Source organism: Anneissia japonica, unplaced genomic scaffold (genome assembly GCF_011630105.1).
Source record: "Anneissia japonica isolate Jap-2015-1 unplaced genomic scaffold, ASM1163010v1 scaffold997_len2565447_cov190, whole genome shotgun sequence".
NCBI classification, from domain to species: Eukaryota; Metazoa; Echinodermata; class Crinoidea; order Comatulida; family Comatulidae; genus Anneissia; species Anneissia japonica.
In genome coordinates, this window is record NW_022696369.1 from 448,982 (window position 1) to 455,900 (window position 6,919).

The window sequence follows — 6,919 nt, forward strand, 5'->3', positions numbered from 1 at the left end:
TACGGGCATGCTGGTGATTAACTTAAGGATTTGGTATTGAAGGTCTGTAAATCAGTGAAAATTGTAATGTTTCTTTAAATATTAAATGTTTTATTTGAATTCCACTTTTCGTTCACTGTCTCCTGTAATCTCAGCATATACTTGTACCATTTCCTCTTCTTGAAATTGTTCGTAATCTGATTTTTTTTTACATTCGTTATCATTTGGACGCTTTTTGGCATGCCCATTTATGTTATGATTCACGTATAATGGCTTATTATTACATTCAACTTGAACTTCAATAGTACGTGGATGTCTTCTTAGTCCCTGTGTGTTTTCAGCACAAAGAGGCCGACCATTATCCAAACTGATACTGTATATATCACAGGGTATAACCTCAACTAAATCACTCGTAAGTTCCTGTTTCCTTTTGATCTTTGACTTGTAAAATAATCGATCACGAAACCTAAAGTAAAAAGGAATAGAAATTACATATTCACTATAAATAGTCGAAGTGGTTGGCGCAGTGGGAACGGCTTGGTTTCCCAACCTCGAGGTCGGGGTTTTAATCTCTACGCTGTGCATTTCGTATTGTGTCCTTGGGCACTTTATCTACATTGCTTAGGTTCATTTCTTCTCTCCACCCAGGAGTAAAAATGGGTTGATGTACTGCTGCAACTTTATGGAACAGTTTGTGTTCCATTGGCGTCTAATCCTATGACCGGGGGTAATAATGTGAAGCGCTTAGAGGCCTTGTTGGCATTAGTGCTATATAAATATAACATATTATATTATTATTATTAATAATAATAAGAGGAAATTTTACCTCTAGATTGCCGGATATGACACTCTTTAGGTAATTCAGATGTTTTATGGGCAGAGATACCAGTATCTTGCTATAAAATAAGATGTACTCTGGCTAGCTATACAGCGCTCTTTCGTTAAAACCTGGGAAATTTATGCAGTTTATTTCAACCATTTTCAGGCATCTTCTTGACTCACGAAAAGTGAGGGGACAACCTTACCCCTTACAAAATATTTGGAGGTGCGTATTCCCCTTCCCCCATGATCTTCCATCATGGGTGCGTGAGAGTCCACACCTCAGCCCCAACATGGTTGGGGCTGAGGTGAGAACATTTTGAGAATATATTCAGTATTTATTTCACCAAATGAAGAAAAAGACAAATTCAACTGAGGTGGGGAGAACAAAATATGAGCTTTGCCACCTTTACAAAGAAAAAAGCAAACGTTAAAAAAAAATGAAATAAATAACAGACAAACAGAGACGAAACACAACGAACAGGCAGACAAGCAAAGCATTGTAAAAAAAAACATATTAAGCAAGGAAAACAAGATGTTGCAAGGAAGGTGATGAAGAGCTTATGTCTTATGGGATATAGATGTAAATAAGCATATAAAATGTAGTTTTGAAAATAAAATTAATGATTCATTTACAATCACATACCATCTTAGAGCACACACAATTGATAAGGCTGCTGTAACGTATTATTACTTATTAATTGACATAGACCTTTTTAAAAACAGCTTGCGACCAATTTGATTATTTTTACTACGCACACTTTCAAACTATTTTATATTATGATATAGGCCTATTATCTTATTATGTAAATCAATCAGAATTGAAGTATACGTACTTATGTAATAATAGCAGAACTACAACTGCAATAGCAATAGCCAACAAAGCCGCAAGCACAATTATAATCAAATCTGAGAATAGAAAATAAAAAATATTTATCATTACTATACAATATACGTTAATTATTATTATTATTATTATTATTATTATTATTATTATTATTATTATTATTATTATTATTATTATTATTATCATCATTATTATTAAACTTTAGGCAGACACAAAATAAATGTTGTGTCTGATAAGTCAAGTCAAATTTTACATAACGAATCATTTTTAAAACATTCCCTTCCATCGTATTTTGTTTCTGGCTATTTCTATTTCTATTTAAGTTTATATAGATCAACAATATTTTCGAATTTAAGCCCTCTCTTTATTTTATATCAGATTTAATTTTTGAGAATAAAGTGACACTGTGTCTTCCTTTTCTGCCTTTCAAGAGTACTGACTGAGTGACGGCAAATACAAGTACACAATGTGTAGGAGTGAGTTCATCACTCCGTAAAATGTGCCCAAGCATTGCCCACCTACATTTGTCAATACGATTTGTCAATGGATCCGATTTTGTAACTGAATATAAAGATTTATTTTTGATTATTTTTGGGTATTTAATATTTAAAATAGCCCTCAAAAGACATATTATATCAACTTTCTCGGACATGCTTTCATGGGCTGCCCAACTGTTACAGTTATATAAAAGTATTGACACAACCTGTGCTTATATATACATGTACACTCTTATACACATCTAGATGTGTATAAGAGACAGGTATAACCTCAACTAAATCACTCGTAAGTTCCTGTTTCCTTTTGATCTTTGACTTGTAAAATAATCGATCACGAAACCTAAAGTAAAAAGGAATAGAAATTACATATTCACTATAAATAGTCGAAGTGGTTGGCGCAGTGGGAACGGCTTGGTTTCCCAACCTCGAGGTCGGGGTTTTAATCTCTACGCTGTGCATTTCGTATTGTGTCCTTGGGCACTTTATCTACATTGCTTAGGTTCATTTCTTCTCTCCACCCAGGAGTAAAAATGGGTTGATGTACTGCTGCAACTTTATGGAACAGTTTGTGTTCCATTGGCGTCTAATCCTATGACCGGGGGTAATAATGTGACGCGCTTAGAGGCCTTGTTGGCATTAGTGCTATATAAATATAACATATTATATTATTATTATTAATAATAATAAGAGGAAATTTTACCTCTAATGCACACGCCTTAACATACTGGGTCATTGAGGCTTTCATTGGAAGTTCGAATCTGATTGGAGGCCATTCACTCATTAATTAATTAATTAATTAATAATAATAATAATAATAATAATAATAATAATAATAATTTTTCAATCGAAATATGAATTTCACATTACAAAATATCTACAAAACATACCCTTATTATTTCTCTCATCTGAACCATACTTTGTAATTCGTTGGCCACTGTCGTAAGTTCTCGATAATGTAAATCTGGTTGATGGTTGTATTGTTGTTCCGCCGGCAGTCGTGCCTATAACTAAAAAAGGCATTTACAATACGAGCAAAGCTTTTTTGTGCCACATTAATAATAATATATAATAATAATAATAATAATAATAATAATAATAATAATAATAATAATAATAATAATATAATAATAATAATATAATATATAATAATAATATATGTGTGAAATGTTATCATAATGATTATGCAGACATTGTGATTTTCAGAATGAGTAATTACTAAAATTACTTATAGTTTAAACATCTATAACCATATTCATATCTAGAAGTACCTTTATAACTTTCTATGATGGAGGAAAACGTCAAAAGATAAATATTATTTAATATTAAAGTTGCCTACTTTCATCTTTATCTGCCTTAGCTTTTGTAAATGGTCCATTACTGATATCAGTTCTTTCCTTGGTTCCTCCATTTAGGCCTACTTTGGTTGATATTGTTGGTCTGCGATAAGTGAAAATCGACTGTAAACCACTGGTAAATGACTGCATTGCTGCCGTCGTGGATAAATGCGGGGTTGCTGCGAAACATAAAAGAGGTTTATATGAGTTGTCATATATGAGTCTGAGATACTATTTCCGGACACCTAGAAGTGCTAAACAATCATAGTAGGACTGAAGGCTCAACCAGCAAAACTTCCCAACTTGTCAGCTATGCATAATGTTCAAGCAACTGTAAACAAACACCACCCCGCTCTGTGCTTTCCACTCCCATGGCTCTATAGATATTTCTCTTGATCCGCCTTCGTGCCACATGTGTACCATCATTCTTATCTGATGTAGTTATATTCACAAGTTGATAACATGATTGCTGGCACATAATTTTCATTTCGTTCTTTTTATAAAAATAGTTATATGGTGTGCTGTCACCTCGGTATGTAGCTGTATTATGTGATGACCTAAAAACTAAATGCCTACGTAGGCTACAGTAAAAGAAGAATAGACTTGTAAATGTACCGTACTACAAATCTTAAATCTCTGAAATATTGACCACTAATTACAACATGACATCCTTCATAACATTCTGTACAATTCTTTTCATAACTGAAACAACCTAACTCAATAGTATGTGGCGTAACCAGGGGGTGTTACAGTGCCTGATGAAACACCCCTTTGTTAAACCGGTTAAAATAGTAAATGACAAAGAAAGTTACTTTAGACGTTAAGAATCAATTCATTGAGTATAGCAACAATAGTTCTATTCTGTAATTTACTAAAAGCCTTGTGTCTGTTGTTAAAACAACTTTTAAAAAAGCAAACCAAATTATTTTTTTAAATATATTTATTATATTTATTTAAAAATATAAAAACAAATAACTAACAAATTAAGAATGTATATAAGTAAGACAAAAAAAAAGGATGCTTGTGACAGCCAAAAACAATTCCATTTACTAGCGTCACATCACGTCTGCTTAACTGAACGATGTAAGTTCAAGTCTACCATATAATATATTAAAGCCAATAGCTTAAAACACTTTATAACTACTTGTAGACATTAAGTATTTCAGAAGTTATTTAATGGTGTTGATCTATTACAGTTACTTACTTATCATTGATTTTTCACAAATATATCCATATCCAGGACTACCAGTATTTAACCCTATTCGATCGGTATTCTCAACGTCGTGCCATTTGCCAGATACATAGGATTCCAGAGTCGTCATGTACACTCCTGCGGACTGACTGTCTTGAAGGTTTGGTTGATTATTACCCCAGTTTAGCAGGTTCACAGTCTCACCAGATTTCCAGTTCCAACTGCTGTCACTGCTTCTCGGCTCTCCCATCTGGCGTGATAATCCGATGGCGTAGTCTCCGTGTGTACAGTTTTCCAAGGAATTGAGGATTGCATTGTTTTCATCTAAAGTCGTAATGCTCACAAGTTGATAGCCCGTTTGCTGACACGTGACTTCGTTCCATCTTTTGAATTCTGAATAGTGGTCTGCTTCCACAAATGTAGCTTGATAGTGTGACGACCCCCAAAAAAAGTCGGCACAGGCTGTATTAAAAGAAGAATAGTCCTACGTGAAGAAGTATATCAATTACTATATAGCTAATCACTTTCGGAATAGTCAAACAAAGCAAATTATAGTATTCTTATTCATACATCATTTAAATATTATTACACCAGTAAAGTAATTGAACTCTTTAAGTTTCACAGTGATACTAAGAGCAAATACCGTGTGTGATTTGCAAAAGCAATTCCTGTCGGATGTAAAACACACATTGAAAAAATAGTAGGTCGGCTGTATAATGTTCTATATTATAAACATAATGCAGATAGAGATACAAGTATCTTTTTGTCACAAATCTACATGGTACGATTATTAACTGTTTGTTCCTTATTGCGAATCAAAATCATATAGGCTTATATAGTTATTTATTCAATTAATAGCATGACGTAAACAATGATAGAAATTCCAAAATATAGGCCTACATATTGAATAGCACATCACAAGAAACAATTCGTAACTACATGAAATCCACTTAAAACATACATTATCTTACATTTCTCTTATATTCTATAATTGTCGAAGAATTCCTGAATATCCCAGTATTAATATTAGGTATTTTAATTCTTCCAAGAGTATTGACTATTATTTTCCCACGCAAAGGGTGCATTTTAGTAAATAAATAAAGTATTTAAAAATTCTGATCACATGATTTGATATAGGGCCATCATGACAACGATTTTAGCTGAATGCTTTATTACGACCATTTGTTATATCTGACAGTGCAATGGAACGCATTCGAAGCTAGTACGTCGTTTATGTTGATTTTTTGTCGACGTAAGAATTCAGAATTTCTTACAATTGCGACAGATTCTGCAAAGAAAAATTAAATTTGACAGGAAACTGGTTGCTGCGTTTGTTTTGTGAAATCGGCGTAACGCACGGTAAAATAATCGTAGCGCAATGTTCGACAGGAAACGCACGTTGAGTACCGGTATCTCATCTGTGCGATACGTCCATTAAATACGAATCGACAGGAAACCGAGTTTTTGTTGAATGATATCGGGTCTGTTACGTTGCAAACGATTCTTTTATGAACAGTTGACTTCAAGTCAACCATCTCATAAGAAACGTAAGCATTTCATGTCTAAGTTAAACATTTTCGACGAACAAGAAGTCTCACTGATTGAGATATGATATGTGATAATGTTCAAAACATTTTAAATAGGCCTATGTCTCATCGTAATAAATCGTTAAAAGAATATGCCTTCTCTATTTTTTAAACATGATTATTATTGGGCGTAACAAGCATTTAACGACGTTAGGACAGGATTTTCAGTTAGAGATTGAAAAATTAAACTCGTCGTAAGCATCGTTTCCGTGATATTTTGTCTGCGGCCCAGCAAGATCATACGGAGACCCTAAAGGGACATGGTTAGAAAAAATATTACATTTTTTCGAGGGAACGAAATAATATTTCGAGGGAACGAAATATTATTTCGAGGGAACGAAATATTATTTCGAGGGAACGAAATAATATTTCGTTCGAACGAAATATTATTTTGATCGAACGAAATCTTACTTCGAGGGAATTAAATCATTTCGTTCCCTCGAAATATTAATTCGTTCCCTCGAAATAATATTTCATTCCTCGAAATAATATTTCGTTACCTCGAAATATTATTTCGTTCCCTCGAAATATTATTTCGTTCCCTCGAAATATTATTTCGTTTCCTCGAAATATTATTTCTTTCCCTCGAAATAATATTTCGTTCCCTCGCAATACTATTTCGTTCCCTCGAAATAATATTTCGTGTATGGTACGCCCACAGTGCC

The 6,919-nt window shown here is 33.4% G+C and overlaps 1 long non-coding RNA gene across 2 annotated transcripts; it reads right to left on the reverse strand.

The window, feature by feature from the left end:
• Positions 1 to 8: 8 nt before the first annotated feature.
• Positions 9 to 3,553, reverse strand: LOC117102030. Of its 2 annotated transcripts, none has more exons than XR_004444350.1 (4): positions 3,479 to 3,553; positions 3,030 to 3,143; positions 1,635 to 1,707; positions 9 to 445 (listed from the first exon to the last, which is right to left on the reverse strand). It is a non-coding gene; the product is annotated as an uncharacterized LOC117102030 (long non-coding RNA). The 2 variants fall into 2 exon arrangements; XR_004444349.1 differs by having other exon boundaries at positions 3,030 to 3,149.
• Between the last annotated feature and the right edge of the window lie 3,366 nt (positions 3,554 to 6,919).